Genomic DNA, 18,729 nt, shown 5'->3' with positions numbered 1-18,729 from the left:
CAACTTTACACAGATAATAGGCGAGTCATGTAACATTTTAAAAGGATAATCAACAGAAACATAAATTATCAGAAGGACATCTCCAAATTTGATTTAAATATTATAATCGGTTACCGTGAGCAGTGTTTTCTACCAACTAAAACTATAAAGACACACTGAAACAATAATAATAATAATAATAATAATAATGGTCAAACATTTAACTTCAAATCCCCTTTCAGGACACCCAAGGTTGATGTATACAGAATATCAACAACAACAAAACAAGAAATCAATAAATAAAAAAAATAAAAAAAACAGGGTCAGAGCAGCCAAAAGCTCTGCTCCCAATGGAGCAATGGAGTTGGGTTTGCAGGAAACGTATAGTTGCCTGTCATCCGTGAAGCAGTGGAAAGAGATGTTGAATTTACGGAGGATGTGGCCAAGGGGGAAGAGGTAGGTTAAAAAAAGGAGGGCCCGCAGACAGAGCCCTGGGTCATACCTGTGGTGACTGAAGAAGGGTGAGAGGAGAAGGATTTGACCTGTATGAATTGAGTGCGGTCTGTAAGGTGGGGGTGTATGTTACAGCAAGTGAAGAGTCTGTTGAGAAGAATAGGGTGGGAAACTTTGTCAAAGACTGCACTAAGGTCGAGGAGGATGAGAATGGAGAGTAAACCGGAATCTGCTGCAGTGAGGTGGTTGCTTGTGATTTTGATGAGTGCAGTTTCTGTGTTACAAAGTTTTTTCTTTTTTTTTTGCAAGTTTGTCAAACAGTGACAGGATGGATTGTAACTGAATTGAGCATTTTGGCACTGGTGACACTGCAGTGAGGCTCGAGGAAAAAACACTTCTATGCTAGTGACTGCGTAAATTTGACACTCCATATATGGAAACAATAGTAAATTAAAATTGAGCTCTCTTTCATTCCGGAGGCGTATTGGCATGATAAAGTATTTGTCTTCAGAGCGCTTACAAACATAAAACATTACAAATGGCCTTTGAGGATCGAGGCTGCGCAAAATATTGATGGAGGGAAGCAGCTGGTGTTGAGTAATGTCAGATTGATGGCAAGAAGGATAGAAGAGCCCAGGTTGAGAAGCTAGTCAGATGGGACCGAGACGCAGGAAAGCAGGCAGAACTTTTTCAGCCATTACTATTTTCCACGAGGGGGAAGGAAGTGCAAACCATGTCCGAAATATTCATTGACGCCAAATTCCAGATGGCCATTACGGAGATGATACGCATCACTTTCACATTGGAGTATATTCAGCCGGTGTTAAGGTATGAGTCTGTTGTCACACTCCTCTGTCACACCTCGTAAATTGTTATATTTCATCAATATTTGAATAGGGTTGAAATGTGACAAGGGAAAGAAAATATAGGAGGTGACATTCATTGTGTGATCAATAATTTTTGTTCCGAATGCAAAACCACTATAAGCATATTCATTAGCTGACAGTTGATCTTTTGCAGACTTCCCTAGGCAAAGGTCACCACGTTACATGTTTCATTTATAACTCAAATTAGATTGCTTCAGAAAGACAATATTTACATACTCAGCATGGAAGGGATTTGTGTCCATTAAAGGCACACCGTGTTTTTTTCACTGCATTGTGTGGTGTCTTGGAACTAAGACTGAATCAAAACCTGTGTATTTTTAACGCACTTCTCAGGCAATAAATTGCCACTCAAAGTGCTGTATAAAACATTCAGTGTAAAATAGGACAATAAAACTTAATCATTTATCCTCACCCAATCACCCATCCATTATCCGCACCGCTTATCCTCAGTAGGGTTGCGGGGGTGCTGGAGCCCATCCCAGCTATCTTCGGGCAGTGGGCAGGGTACACCCTGAACTAGTTGCCAGCCAGGGTATCAATAGGACTTGTGTCTTGAAATGCTGACAAGCACAAGAAATACAAAAAGACGGATACTCTAAGTAACCAAACGGCACTTTGGACAATTTTACAGGCTCGAGGTGTCGCTGCTCTAATGCACTTTCTGGACAAATTTCTACATATTACTTATGTTGTTTTTTTATCGATGTCCACTATGTTTTGTGTACTGTTACCCAATGCTAAATCTATTGCACCATGGTCATCCTGGAAGGGGGGTTGCCACTTGTGAGGCCCTTCTCAAGATTTCTTATTATCCTCCTGCTGAGGTTTTGAGTTTTTCCTTGCCTGCATGTTGATCTAAGATCAGAGGATGGTGTTATTGTAACCCGTGCAGATCTTCCATACATATTGTGATTAAGGGCTTTACATATAAATGTGAGTTGACTTAACTTGACCATTTTTCTTCTCATTTTTTCTGCTCAGCCTATTTTGAGGGTTTAGGGTACCCATAGGAGACATAAAGCACACAGTTATGTCAGGTCCATCCATGTGAGGCACATATTTTTTCAAATAAATCCACATTTCTTGACCTACAATATTTTAAAGTCAACGTTGATTGTTGTAGATTTTTTTTTACCACAAGGAGATGCTAAATATTAAATAAGAATCAACACTTTTTTAATGTCTAAATATCTAAAATTTAAAACTTGTTTAGCTAATTGTGACAAAATACACCAAATTCTAAGAATTGTTGGAAATTCTGGATGAACGTGTTTACTGCTTCTGTTCGCAAATGACCAAGAATAGGTTTCGTTCTTAGAATAAGAGGGGGTAACCTAGGTGATGTAAAGCCCCCATGATGACCACATGTGTCGAAGACCCGTGAGTCAAGTTTTCCCCATTATTACAGGTCTGATATGTCTATGCCAGGTGTGGGCAAACAATTTGAGTAATGGGCCGCATTGAGTAAAACAAAATTGGCGTATGGGCTTGGCCAAGAGGAATAAATGACAGATTTCTTATTTCTTGTATATGCTTATACATTGTCTCAAATCAGATACATTGGCAATGAATGGAATAATGAAGGGACAGCCATTGTGGCCCTCGGTGAGATTGAGTTTTGCCCCCATGCACTGGATAAATCACCACAAGGTTAAAGGAGCTGATATGTGGACACTGGGAAGGGGTAGAAAAACTTGACAGACGAGGTGAATGTATTACTAGCAATTTCATAATTCATGCGTTTGTTACCTCCCGTCTCGACTACTGTAATGCACTACTTTCCGGTCTTCCGATGACCAGACTCAAGAGTCTTCAGCTGGTACAAAATGCTGCAGCGAGGCTTTTAACAAGGACAAAAAAGTATGATCACATCACCCCAATTTTGGCTAACCTGCATTGGCTCCCTGTTAGCCTAAGATGCGATTTTAAGGTTCTCCTACTACTATACAAAATCATACATGGACTTTCCCCCTCGTATCTTTCAGATCTGATCTGCCCTTATGTCCCGGCCCGAAGCCTTCGTTCCGAGAGCGCCGGTCTCCTGGTGATCCCAAGAGCCAAGAAGTGTTCCGCTGGTTCGAGAGCGTTCTTCATCCGGGCACCGGTGTTGTGGAATGCTCTTCCCCCTGAGATCCGATCTGCAACCTCGGTGGAAATGTTTAAATCTAGGCTTAAAACTCACTTCTACTCTATAGCATACGAGTAACCTAATCTTCTTATATGTAATAACTTGTGAAGCCCTTAGAGACTAATTGTGATTAAGGGCTATACAAATAAAAATGACTTGACTTGACTTGAGGGCAAATACTGTATGAACTCAAACCCTAACTAAACCAAAACACAGAAATCCAGAACAAAACTGCAAATTATTGATAAGAGTAAACCCCGGGAAAGGCATTAATCCTTCTTAGGTGAATATTGTTAAGTAAAACAGCCTCACAGCGTGGGGTAGAAATGTTGAATTGCTTATGCGTTCCGAGTTCCTGGAACCCCAGAAAAAAACAGCAACAAAATAATATATGCTTGCTGCAATGTTCTTTCCTCTCCACCGTCCCTCCGGGCCTCCACGAGGTCGACAAGAATGGCACTTGCCTTCTCGGAAATTATTGATCGGGTGAATGTATTACTAGCAATTTCTCGTTTTTAATCAATAGTAAGAGTCTCTCCATCTCATCATTGAAAAGGGTTCTTCCCCTTTCTCGGATTGGCATTGCTTTAAAAGATTCCTTGAAATCTTCTCATTATTTTATATTATTTTTCCCAATTGGTTATAGCCAAACGCCTTAGCCAGGGGGACCTTCTTTGTATTTCCTAATTATCACAAGTTTCATTTCCATGGTTATCATGTTTCTGTTTCTTTTTTTAGCACGAAAGTGGAAAATCTACGGCCGTCGGGTTCTTTAATACGGCATGCCGGATGAAAATCTTAATAACACATTAATATCTTCTAAATGAAATAGTAAATAAAGTCCTACTGAGAAAAAAATGTTTTGGTTCTGGTCTCGTCCCCAGGGTCCCATTGTGTGTCGTCCTCTCATAAAAAGTAAATTTTTAATGAAGCATTGGATTAAATAGATGTCTTCCTTTTTCAGTACTTGATATTCTTTCTTTGATATTTATTTATCAAGATAGTTATCAAATTCCATTCAACAACCCACTTCTAGCCTTGTTGCAGTTTTAATGGATGTATCAAATGTAATGGTTTTGGTGCTTCAATTGTGAGATGTTTAAAAACAATTTGATGAAACGTTATATTTTTAGACAAATGAAAAATTAAATATAAATTACATATACATTTTTGAAATTCTATTTATTCGCGCAAGCATATTTTCACTGCTATTTTATTTTTTATTTTTTATCTTTTTTGCATGAAAGAAATGTTAACAATGAAAAAGTACAAATAGAAAACTGCCTCAAAAATGTAGGCGATTTTAGAAATATTGGGTAGGTGTAGATGATATTTTTTCCCCCTGAAATGAATAGGTATCGGATCGAGACTTTGTATAAGTTGATACCAAAAAATCAAGTCAATTAAGTTTTCCTTTTGGTCCTATTGCAAAATGCAGTCCACCACGCAAAGTTTACCCACCCCTGCTTTGGTGTCACTGTGTAATTGATAAAAAAACAGTACAAATAAATACATTACTGTATTGCACTAACTAGCAAAGCCTTTACGAAAGAACACAACATTAGGGACTGAAGAAAGAGAAAGGAATTGGGGGATGGAGTTCAGCATATCCATGATTCTTTGATGTTGACCTAGCACACAGGCACCATGCGAAATAATTTGTGGGTGAAATGCCATAACAAGACGGCAAAAAAACATCCTATATCATAATGTGAAAACATTGTAATGTAGGGAGACCATAACCTGGGGGTCCATTGTTCAGTGGTACTTCTTCATATGAGCACATCCAAACACGAGAATTTCGGTACACTAGGTTTTTTTAACAAACGTTGCTCACTGTACAAAGCAAAATCCATTTCACGAGCAGTCCCACTACCACTTTAACTGTCACTAGTCATGACTGTTTACACCAGCATCAGCTTATCCAGTTTGCACATGCAAACTACTACAGGCAAAAAAGAAATGTGCTGTAAAAATATTTTGTGTATAAGTTAATTTAAAGTTACAATATTTTTCATTTTAAGTGCCCACTAAATGATTGCATCAAAGGTCTCTCAATTTCACACCTGTCAACCTATGCAAACAACTCCCATCATTAATGTCTGATGATAAGCAACAGTAAACCTTACAAACACAACACAGTATTTACTCACAGCAAGAAAGGCTATGGTTTGACAATATTAGCAATCCATGATGACATGGTCATCTTCTACCAGTGACTGAGACCGATTGAAAATGGGCAAGACGAGTTTGGTCTTTTTAATTTTCCCGTTTTACACTTGCTCTTGGGAGGATGGGAGCAGACAAATGAGTTTCTTGTTATTTTATATCGGGAAAATTTGATCCTTGCACGAGCAATTCGAGCTACAAGGCAAGTGATACCACTGTATGTCAAAAACATTGAGCCTGATATTAGCATCAGCTTCCTTGGGCCTAAATTCATCTCTGAGCCTGCAAAATGTTTTTGGGAGCATCAGGATGTGCTGCACGGAACCCTCGAGGGATCCTGGATGGTCGTCTGCTCACCCGTGAGAGGCAGCTATGATGGATCTCTGCCTGTCCTATATTGCACCTGTATACAGTTCTGCTGGCATTTCATATTGTCTATTCTCTCCCTCATCGCTGGTGAGCCGATAAAGGTCCATATGCTGACACACACACAGACACACACACACAAACACACACACACACACACACACACACAACGCCAAAGCAATCAATCTACTGCATGTGCAATGGAATCTTTTCAACAACACCAGCTTTTTGGCCTCTTCTTATATTTTTAATTAACTGTTTTTTAGTTTTCAAAAGTTACATGATTACTTCATGTGCGTTCCTCAAGGACTCTTCTTTCTCCTAATGTTGAGGTTTTCCCTGCCCTCGTGGTGGTTTCAGATCAGGGAATGGTATAATTGTAGTTTCTAGTCTATACAGCCCTTTGAAACTTCTTGTGATTTGGGGCAAGTCATAAACATGGCCTGACTTGACAGACGAAAATGAAATAAAACTTCACCCCAAACAAGTTCAAAACCGACAGGTAAAAGAGGAATTCAACACCACGTGGAAAAAGAAAAAGTATACTTAACGAGGAGTGCGTTGCAATTCATTACAAATACAATGGCGTTACAGATTTTGTTACCAAAGTCATCCCATTGCTCAGTATCAATATTTTTCACAAATTGCTACCTTTATACTCCACATATTTAAAGTGTGCCACCCCATGAACAAATGGTAAACGGTTAATGGTCTGCATTGATGTAGCCCTTTTCAAGTCAATGAAGACCTCCCAAAGCGCTTTACAATGTTCACACTTACCCATTCACACACACACTCACATACCAATAGGGAATCAGCCATGCAAGGCGCCTACCTGCTTATTGGGGGCATTTAGGATTCAGTGTCTTGCCCACTTCGACATATAACACGAAGGAGACGGTAATATCTGAACTGTAAAAATGGAGTCCACAAGGATCAACAATGTTTGGTCCCTTTATTATTTAGACAAATTGCATTTGTACTTAACAAGAATAACAATGAATGACACACATACATTTTGGCTCCTACAAACGCTTTTATCGAACGTACAGACATGACAGATAAAGAATAGTGAACACGCAACGGCTTGTAGTGTGTTCAATTTATTCATGTAACACACTGCTTTCGACTGTCAGTAACGGTAACAGCGTTGTAATAGCAACAAAAATGATTAGTTAGATTACCCTGTTACTGAAAAAAATAATTCCCAACACTGCTCATTAGTCACACTCAACCCTATGTAATTCCCAAGCATTTTTTGACAGGCTATAGCGTTCATCAACAGCGTTTTACAAATGTTTTGGTTGGTCTCCCGGGAAGCTTCCAGCGTCTCAAAATTGTCCGAGTGCAGCTCATCAAAGTCTTTGGTACTTTGAAAGAATTCCAGTTAACACCCTGTTTGATTTTTTATTTTGAGGTTACACTATTTTGCTGCATATTTTAAATATCACAAAGAAATTTTGCAGGTTTTTTGTACTTCTTGCCAAACCTTTTACGAGTGTTCCAGAATCGGATTGATCACTCCACTTTCCTTGTTTTCTGAGGTTTGGGCAATTTATGCTATTGGCTTGAAAAGGGAAGTAATCTCCTGCTCGATAAGAACCCAGTCAAGTTCAACATTGTTTCCAATCCAATGTTCTGCAAGGTTACAAATTTCAAATGTAATACTGTTATAGTTAATGTTAGGCAGCGACAATCAACCGCTCTAGTGTGTTAGGTACAATTTATCTAGACCAACTCACGTTTTTTTCCCATCTCGCAAGTAATGTTTTATCATATTGTGTCAGGTTTAACCCAACAGATGTACAAAACCTATATACAAAAAGACACAAAGAATCGTGAGTATAACTTACTTGCAAGGAAAATATCCATAGTCTACCCTAAGGCAGTCTGCTGGATACTCTGAAATATTCTTATGCTCCTTGTCTATTTATTGTGTTCGGAAGGCCCTAATTTACATAAGGTCACCTCTGCTAAGGGAAGGGGAGTAATCAAAACAAACAGTTGAGACCTGTTTATACGATAACATGTTATCCATAGCAAACAAAAACTAGGCGTGCCTGCGGTCAGACAGGTCCCTTATCTGGCCGCAAATAAGGTGTTATCCTGTTTCCTCCTTCTTCAAACACAAGCAAGAAAGGCGCATTGTATGCAAAGAAGCTTGTGCAATAGTAGAATAACATCTTTAGAGTTTAAATCCATCATTTCCCTCCTGTTTATTCACTTTGCACTATTTCTCTTTGTCATCCAATAACTTCTTCTCTCGATTTTCAGTTACAGAATCATGTTATGGTACTCATGTTACACTTAGAGGTTAAACTTTGTCGTCTGATTCACCATAGTCAAAAACTTCTGAAAAAAGATCTGGAAAATGTAAGGAAGTGGCATTTGCCAGGCCAAAAAGGTCCCGGCGACGAAGATCTTGAGGTCTTTGCAAAAAAAATGGCGTTGTGAAGGAAGTTCTCAAAGAGCTTGAGAAAGACGCGGTCATCCTTCTCCCGGTCCTTCTCCTCTGGGGTCTTTGGGCAAACGCAGCAAGGACCCTTCTTGGCCCCGGACAATTCTGACTTGGTGGGCTTGCTGATCTCCTCCATGTCGCTAAATCCCGTGGCAGGGATCCGGATCGGGATCTTCAGCTCTTTGGAGTAGTAATTGTGCAGGTATAGCTCTCGGTCTTCTGGCTGCCGCTGCCATCTGACGAGGTAGTAAGTTAGGTTGCCGTTGGGAAAAAAAGGCGGCGACCATTTGACCAGCAGCTTCGTGGATGAATTTGCGTAGGCACGGGGTTCTTTGGGCACGGTCGGCAATGACAGACGAGTTCGAATTCAAATAATGTCACTCTTTGCACCAGGAATGTGCTTGTCCTCCACCCGCAGGGTAATGGCCTTGACAAAAATGGCATACTGGGTCCAGGGTTTGAGGTGGTGAATGGCGACTTTGGGGTCCGTATTATTATCCTTTGGAAGATCCACGTCCACCATGTGCCAGCTGTTGGAACCGCAGCCGTCCTGGCCGTCGAATTCGGTGATGTTCTGAGAAGGGGCCTCTTTGTAGTAGACCATAAAGCTGATAAGGCCTTTGTAATCCCGTGGATGGTAGCGCTCCCACATCAGGCGGATGGCATAGCTGGACGTGCTGTTGGACAAAATCCTGAGGACGTGGCTCACACAACTGGCTCTTTCGCCGTTATTGCGAAAGTCGCCTTCCTGGGGCTTTTCCGTGACGCTGGTTTTCTCCCACATGGTGTGGATCTCAGACATGCAGAGTTTGGTATTGAGGCGGAAGAAGAGGCGTCCCGCACGGATGGTTAGGTTGTGCTGAGTCCAGTCCCAGAGGTTGTGAAGGTGCTGGATGTTGATGTCCAGATTGCCGGCGATGACGGTGCAGTCCTTGAGGGACTGAGCGGCGTTCACCGAGTCGATGACGGAGGTGGAGCAGATTTTGTCGCATAGGCCGTTGCAGGCGCTGCACAGCATCCGATTACTCTCGTTGGTGCGGACCCGGAGGGGCAGTCGGGCATGCACTCGCCCTCGTGGATGACGAAGTGAACGTCGCTGGGCAGGTGAACTTGTGAGCAAAGGTCCATGGTGATGCAGCGCCAGCCCTCGAACTTGAAAGTGCCGGGCGGGCAGTCGGGCACGCAGCGGCCTTCGTGGTAATAATGCAGGCAGGCGGCGCATGCCGTGTCGCTGTTTGCGTGCGTGCAGCTGCCCAGACATTGGCGGTGGCAGCATTCGCCTTTTTCGGTGCAGGCGTGCTTGCAACGGCTGGGACACATTAATCGTTGTCCATTCGCAGCAGCTCCACCAGGATGGAAAGTTCTTTTTCCTACCACACTGCAGCACGGTTGTATGCCGCAAACTTCCAGTGAGAGGTTTTGAAGTGACCCTGCAGCGCCCTCCAGAGTTGCAGGGTTGGAGCTCTCAGCAAGGAGTGTCAAATATGGCTTCACCACTGCCGGGTGCAAAAGCATCTCAGCGCCCGTGGGCTTCTTGGAGAAACCTGGGGAACGCCATCCCATTGTCTTCCTGAGAGTTCTTTTACTTTTTCTTCTTCTCTTTTGCACATTAAGGTTTTCTTCAAATAACAATAAATGACCATGTAAACATTATTTTTTATCCATGCAGATATATTTTTAAATTCTCATGATCTGTCTCAAGATAATTAATCTGCTATTTTTAAATTCCTATGATCCTACCTACTCAGGCTCAATCAGTTTCTCGTTATCTTCTGAAAACACTCCTTCCATAGAAATTGTTTCTTTTTAACTATAAGTCAGCATTTGTTACGTATTTATTAATCATTTGTTAATTGTAACATGCTTATACTTAAAAATTAAGCGTGGCTTATTTCACCTTCTCTTGAAAGACTTTTTATCAGTTGTCCTCCTAGGGGATCTTGTTCTTGGCGCTAAACTTATCAAAATTCCAAACCATCACACTGTCTAAACATCAAAAATCTCAAAAATGCCAAATGGAACTCAACGTCAAATCTTTTTTAATTGTCATTTCCTCTCTCTTCAATCATAATCAACTATCTTTTCTCATTGATTCAATATAAAACAACATATACTTGTCACTAATAAATTGCCTTATCAACTCGCATTGTATTATATTATATTATTATCATAATCTTCGGTTTGCAATAGTATTTTCTCTTTGCAGCCCCTTAATATCCTTAGAGATTAAGAGCTATACAAATAAACATGACCTTATCTGAATTAATACTTAATACTGTGTGTATTTTTTTTTTCCTTTTAAAAACAAAGCACATCTCATTTAGAGATTAAAACAGAAAATTTAATTTCCAATCTCACGATTTCTTTTTCTGTGTTAATAAGTCGTTATTTTCAAACTCATTTCAAAATTTTGATTATTTGAAATGACTCAGATTTCCTGCTCTTTAGTATGCAATATTATTTTTCTTTCCCTGGTTCTACTAATATATCATCTACATAAGTTAATAGTTTGCTCTTATTTAGAGGCTCGAAACTTACTTGAGAGTAAATTCTTGGACTTTCACAATACCCTTGAGGTAATCTGGTGTAGGTATATATTTTACCTTTAAACGTAAATGCAAACCAAAATTGATTGTCTTTATGCACTGGTACTGAGAAGAATGCGTTGCTTATATCTACCACTGTGAAATATTTTGCCTTTGGGTTCAGTGAGTTCAATAGCGTGTGTGGATCCACCAAACAGGGACCTTTGGATCACTGTATTATTTACTGCTATCAAATCCTGAACAATTGTCCATCATGTTGATGGGGGTGCCTCATTTACAGGAAATATCGGTGTGTTTACGGGCGACTCAGCGTATTCTACTAGTACTCCCGCCTTCTTTAGATCTTCTATTACTGGTTTTATTCGTTCCATTGCATCTGGTCTTAAAGGATATTGTTTTATTCTGGGCCGATGTTCTGTTTTGGGTCTTATTATTATAGGTTGTGCTCCTTTTACTAGTCCTACATCTGTGGGTCCCTGGGACCATAGTTTATTAGGAATTTGTTTTAATAGCTCCTGCTGTTCCTTAGTAAAGTAAATGTGTCATTCCTTCTTTTTTTTCTTTTTTTTCAGATGTACTCCTGAGTTTACTATTATAGTCCAGAATAATGACTTCCTGGATAGTCCAGTAGAATCGCTGAACCATGTGTTAACGCCTGTTGCTACCCAATACCGTACATTTTCTCCTCTGTAATATTATTTGTGTATAAATATTGTGGTATTTCTTTCTTCTTCTTCTTCTAAAGCAAAACAACATATTATGTCCATGCTTATTAGCATTTAATTAGATATTCATCCCCTTGCAATATTTTTTTTTTTATATTTGTAGCTTTTCTATAAAAGTAATGTTATAAATGGTAAATGGTCTGCATTTATACAGCGCTTTTCAAGTCAACGAAGACCTCCAAAAGCACTCTATAATGTGCTTCACTCTCACCCATTTGCTTTTAGTCATCTAGACTTAACACAATTCAATGTTGAAAAAGTAAAGTTATTTGTCCCAATCTATGGTATTACGGTTAGTCTCACTTAATTTTCAACCAATTATCTTTTTTGATATTTAATTAACTTTCCCCTTTATGTTTCTCTTTCTCTTTTTTTTTGTATGCTCCTTTTCTTAATATTTATTTTCTTTTCCCTTTATACCTTCTTTTACTTACTCTTATCTTTCTGTATTTGTAACTTCCCTACCTGTTCTGCCAACAATCCATTCTCAACATAACATTCCTTCCTTACACGCCCTCTCACAATAGCTTTTTAGCTCACTAGTTTAATGCGAAAATGACGTTTAATCATCTCACTTAATTTTAATTTTTTCCTTCAAACCAATTAAATCTACTATTTTAGCTTCACTTATTTAATGTGAAATTCACATATATTGATGTGCAACAAGTTATATTACTCATTTGTATTCCACTCAATACATTTTTCCTCCATATTCATTGAAAATAAATTATTTATTAACGCTTTTTCAATACTTTTTGTATAAAAATGCCTTTATCTCAAATTAATTTATTCCAATTCACTCAAATAGATTTTTTCCTAGTCTTCCCAGTCCTTATTTTACCAATTTTTGTACTGAAAACAGGAATATCTTATCTTTTTCTGTATTATTCTGTCATTATCTTGAATTAACGCATCTAAAATAACTCAGTCATTTTTTTTTCTAAATTTCTCAGTTTTTAATTTATCGATTTTCAACTAAAAAATTCGGACCGCAAGAAAATCTCCAGAACCATCTGTGGCCCCCAGTGCCTGTGTTAAACACCCTTATGGTGAACACCTATTCCTCAAAAAATTTACTTTTTCCAACTCCTTTAATCTGTTCTATCAATTCTTCTTAAATATCACTTTTTAAACAATCTCAGCTCTTTTGAAAACGTACTTTTTTTAGCGTTTAGCTTTCTTTTTGACAAGTAAGACAGACAAACATATAACATAAGACATACACAGGGCCCAAACAATCAAACTTCTAATAAATTTAACAAAATTTGGTGATTTAGGTTTCTTATTTTCTCTTTATAGAGTATGTTTTCTAAGTTTAAAACCTGTTCTTCAAATTTCTCATAGCGAGTTTTGAAAAGATATTCTTCCTCTTCCTCATTTTTATCCTTTAGCTTTATCTTTATCTCAAATTTCATTTCAGGCTTTGGTCCTGGTTCCGGGCCTAGTCATGCACTCTGATAGTCTTGTGGGGAAGAGTTGCCTCCGCAATTTATAGCAATATGCCCTTCCTTCCCACAAGACCAACAGGTTCTAGGTTTATTGCTTGCACGTGATCCAAAACCTCTGCCTCTACCTCTAGATTGTTGAAAAAACACTGTGGTTCCTTCATCTTCTTGGTAGAAAATTGTTGATGGCTTCTTCTCCCCTTTCTTACTTTTGATCACTTTCTCAGCATGGAGGGCATGATTTATGTATTCTGCAAGTGTTCCTCCATTCATGCTTATATAGTGGCGATTTACCCATCCACTAATCTCTGGTAAGGAGCCTGAGTGCAATGCATTTTTTAATTGTTGTTTATAGGGGCCCTCGTCAGCTCCATCACCAGGTTCTAACCCACTATGTGCCCTAAACACCTTTTCCATTCTTACTCTGTATTCATCAAATGGCTCATCTGGTTTTTGTTTACATCTCCCTATTTCATTGTAATTTGCTCTTTTCCTGTATTTAGTTCTGATTCTTTCTAGGAGAGGGGTCACCTGTTGTGTCAATCGTTCAGATTCGGGTGCAAGTATCACGGGAGGGTTAGCGTCATTAGTTGGAGAGTATGCTACTTTTACGTGGAACCAATCTGGCCCTAATTGTGTCATCCAAACTTGCTGTACTTCCATTCCGTTTAGATGATAAGATCGCCTTAGATTTTCTATCTGCGTTATGCATTCCTCTACATCCTCTCTCTCCTGTCTTGGCCTCCTTTCACCTTCCTCTCGCTGTCCTGCTATTTTTATCCAGACTTGTGTCTGTTCATAACCTTCTTTTCTCATCTTATTATTTTTCTGTTTGCATTTGTTTCTTATTTTTTGTTGCAGTTCTCTAATGCCTGCTGTGGACAACTTCCCATTAAAGTTATATTGTTTTATCCAGTAACATAGGGGTTTTATTGCTGAGGAATCTTCCTTTTCAATAACTTTCCAGTCTTTGCACGAAAAATCTTCTAAAAGCTTCTGTTTTGCTTTACTTTGCCCCTTTCCCATTTTTAGAACTAAATTTGGACTCAGTGGTTTTTAATACCTAGTGTATTCTAACACTGAGTTTCTCTTTCAACAGGATGGTGATAAATAACCTTTTGTGGTAAAACTCACTTCAACCTATGCAGGTAGAATTTTCTTGCATACATGCATCCACAAAGGCTCACCATTTATTCCCTGTTGCTTTGGTATAAAATACAATTACCTAGTGGTAATAGTATTTTCTTTCACACTCACTTTCACTCTTTTTGAAGAACAAAGAACTTCCCTTGAGTTCTTTTTAAACAGAGAGGAACCCTTGCCCTTTTACTTAGAGGAACCCTTGCCCTCTTACTTAAAGAACTTCCCTTGAGTTCTTTTTGAAACGGAGAGGAACCCTTTCCCTCTTACTTAAGACTTCACTTATTGAAACATGAATATTTTGTTTGTTTGTTTGTACATGATTCAATTGTTTGTTTGTTTGTTTGTAAATGATTCAAATTGAATCTTTTCTTCCGGCGCTGTCACGAATGGCAGCCACTCCAGCAGCTCCCGTGTTATTTTCGATTGTTCTCGATTGTTCTCAGCTCAGGGATGCTGCTGGAAATGTGAATTTCCCTTCGGGGATGAACAAAGTATCTATCTATCTATCTATCTGTGTCTTAAGTCTTACTGGCCACGTTTCTCTTTTACCTAATAGTGCCTAGGATTGTTAAGATTTATTTTCTTAACTCTGTTTTGAATTCTTCACACTCATACCCTTTTACTTTAGTCACATGCATTCCTTTTTAAAATAAAAGTTTTACTCACAGTTCTCTGAGTCCTTGGACTTTCCGTCAACCTTCGGATCCCAACTTGTAAGGAAAAGGACCAGTCCCGAAAAGGGTCTTAATGCTGTGGCCACAGACTTGCCTGGATCTTTACTCACACGCTGGGATCGTCAGGTATCTTGGAATCCGGCTCTCGAAGGACCAAATAAATGTCAGGTTTAACCCAACAGATGTACAAAACCTATATACAAAAAGACACAAAGAATCGTGAGTATAACTTACTTGCAAGGAAAATATCCATAGTCTACCCTAAGGCAGTCTGCTGGATACTCTGAAATATTCTTATGCTCCTTGTCTATTTATTGTGTTCGGAAGGCCCTAATTTACATAAGGTCACCTCTGCTAAGGGAAGGGGAGTAATCAAAACAAACAGTTGAGACCTGTTTATACGATAACATGTTATCCATAGCAAACAAAAACTAGGCGTGCCTGCGGTCAGACAGGTCCCTTATCTGGCCGCAAATAAGGTGTTATCCTGTTTCCTCCTTCTTCAAACACAAGCAAGAAAGGCGCATTGTATGCAAAGAAGCTTGTGCAATAGTAGAATAACATCTTTAGAGTTTAAATCCATCATATTGTCATAGTGCAGCAGTACTTATTTGGGTATGCATATAGTAAGTATCATTCCCACTATGTCATGATTGCCCATTGCCCTCACCTCTGCCCGCTCGTTTGGCGCCAGGTGCTTCTCTGATTCGTTCCCCTCCTATTTAACCTCAACGCTTCCATTCATTCCTTGTCAGTCCGTCAGCGAATTTCCGCACATGCAAGGCAAGCACTATTTACTCTGGCTCCCGTCTGTCCCGTCCTTACCTATATCCCGCTCGTCTGCCCCTGGCTTCCCGATCGTCTCCGACTCCCTGACTTTTTCCCTCCTTCGACCAAGCTCCGATCTCCCGCCCCGGCTACTCGACCTGTTTTTGCCCACCAACCACGCTCTGATCTCTTATCTCGGTGACTCAACTCATTTCTGCCCATCGACCACGCTCCAAATGGCCGTCCAGGCTATTGAACTCGTTTCCGCCTTCCGACCACGCATCCTGCTCCTCCTGCCCAGCGATCGCCGGGATACTGGCGCTTGCTTTCCCATGCCTGACTTCTCATCTTCCGCATTTCCTTTGTTTACAAAGGAAAACAAAGCCTACTTACAACAAAGTCAGTTAGTTCTTTGTTCCTTTATCTCTTTGTTTCCTTATCCTCACTGTAAATGTGGAACTGGAGTCATCCAATTTCATTGTCACAGCATATCCATGTTGTAACAATGACAATAAAGGCATATTCTATTCTATTAAAGTTTGTTGTGAAACATTACGTGTTTGGGTCTACCATCTGTTCTGGTACACATTATGTAATTACTTTGTCATACCAATGACATTTTGATTGCATTTACTTTTCTTCACAATGTCTAATTAAATTTACACCACTTTTTAAGACATATTTCTATTTTTTCCATAACATTTTCCATATCAATCAAGAGTTTCCTTAATATCTGTAGACTATTCTCCGCTTAAATACACCATACCTTTTGAGAGTCATTTGAAATTAAAGGGTGCTTGGTGGTCCTGTGAACATTCCGTTGATGCGGACATTAGAATTGCGCCAACTGGTGGCTTAACCGGACTTGGGGCAAGGTTTTAAACAGAGCTTGTACAGAACTTGCTGGTTCTTGGCTCAGGACCTACACGTCATCTGCATAAAGAAATACCTCGTGTTCTCTGCCTATTCCCATGACCCCCCTTGATTCTTGGCTCAGCTCAGATCGGAGTGTATCATCTTTGTCAATCAACCTAAAAAATACACTTGTTATATATATTAAACCGAATTTCCTTAAATATTTCCCATTTTTGTTTGTGTTACACTTTGTAGACAAAAATATTCATCCATCTGTACATGCAAACAAATGAAAAGACCCATCTGTGAAAAAGTTCACAGCAGCAGTTTTAAGTGAGGCAAGGAAACCATTTGTGCCTAGTGGTTCCTCACAGTTAGAGACGCTAATTATCATTAAAATACACAGCTTGTTACATGCAGAGAAAATGATTTGATTGTGAAAAGGAAAATCACATTTCGGATCAGACTTGCTTGCATTGTTTGGGTTAATGTCAGGTTTTGGTGCCTTTGAAGCTTGCACTCAAGTTTCTAACCAAGGGAACTCTGTGGTGATTCTCTTTTCAAATAACAATACCAGAGGAGCAGCATATCAAACCTTTTTCCTGGCAATTTTCAAACATATTCCAAGCTGGCTGCTGGTTTCCAATCTCTCCCCTGACAGTTTGGACTGCTCATAAATCTTGTCAAAGGTGCAGTTAAGATTGGAAGGAAAGGAATGGACCAGGTTCTGTCCCTCATCTTTTCAGAAGGTTGAACCACTAACTGTTGTTGACATATTGAAATGTGTCACTGCATATATAGACACAATTAAAAAACTTTGCTTGTTAGGTCCTTTTAATTATTTTCAAATCCTTTCATTCATATTTTCGAATGGCCCGACGAAGTCTGCTGTTCCAAATGGCATTATGAAGGGCTAGGATACTTAGGGATAGATTTGTGGGGATAGGACACTCCTGTGCCTAGTTCCAAACCCGGTTGGCGCCCTCTGGTGGAAGGAGGCATAAGAGACCCTGACAGATTTGATTATTATTAATATGATTTTATTCTACTCTATTAATATTGAATGTCCAATTCAAAATGTTAAATCAATACTCACGAGACTTATGAAGTCATAGATACTGATGCAAAATCGTGGCAATGATATGACATTTAATCCCACCAAAAAGGAATGACAGAAATAAAATACAAAATGACAACGTCATTTTTTAATTCATATTAAATTATCATTCATCTATCCCTCTCCTACTTCCTCAATTGGTAGAAAGATGTCGGACAATAATGACCCCCTGCCTAATTAACATTTATGATAAAATATTTACTATAATTGTTACTATCATTACTTCCAGTGGCCGGCAGTGCATTTTACACCTCGGCCTTCAATTTGTCTGTCATACGGAATATTCATGCATTTCAGTAAATCATAGTTTGTGAAACAGCTGACGTTTCCCTAGGCCCGCTAACAGGCGCTGGCTAATCATTTCGGAATCTGATTCCTTAGAACGTTATTGGTTAAATGGTTAAATATAAAAACACCCATCTGGAAGCAGGGCAACCAGGGTAGAGCAATAAAAGGAAGCTGACAGACGATTAAGAATGACTTAACAAGCACTCATGGACAAAATATAACCAATATCACATGATTCAAATATTTTTAGGCTAGTAGAAAAGGCCTTGCTGGCCCTGACTGCCCACCAATGATTACACTAATTGACGTTCACATTGGTTTATATATACAGAGGTTGAAAGATAAAATCCATTCCCACCTCATGTTTGCCCTCTGTAGAAAAACTGCAGCTTGGGGTTGGCAATTTATGCTTTATGTAGTCACATTTAAAGGTAATGATCAAAAGGAAACGTTCAAAGCCAACAGTGCAAAATTCACGAAGAAGAAAAAGACAGCTAAGGACGAAGGCACGAACCAGCTTTACAGTGTTTGCTATGATTGCAACATGTCGTGTATTTTATGGCCAGGATGCTCCAATTCGGAATGGTTGATGACCTCTCATGTAATGTTATGGCCTTGTGCTTTATGATCCCTTGTAATGTCTCTTTTATTAGCCTCTCACCAGGCTTAACTTCTCGTGATTGTTGTTTTTCCCTACTTTTTGAGCTGACAGATAAAATTGAAACACT

General features: G+C 39.4%; 1 pseudogene; it reads right to left on the bottom strand.

Moving 5' to 3' along the window:
* Window positions 1-7,893: 7,893 nt before the first annotated feature.
* LOC148370007 (insulin-like growth factor 1 receptor pseudogene) lies at window positions 7,894-10,070 on the bottom strand (annotated as a pseudogene).
* Between the last annotated feature and the right edge of the window lie 8,659 nt (window positions 10,071-18,729).

This window comes from Urocampus carinirostris, chromosome 3 (assembly GCF_059441175.1).
Source record: "Urocampus carinirostris isolate Australia breed hairy pipefish chromosome 3, RoL_Ucar_1.0, whole genome shotgun sequence".
NCBI classification, from domain to species: domain Eukaryota; kingdom Metazoa; phylum Chordata; class Actinopteri; order Syngnathiformes; family Syngnathidae; genus Urocampus; species Urocampus carinirostris.
This window is presented reverse-complemented; position numbering and strand designations above follow the sequence as displayed.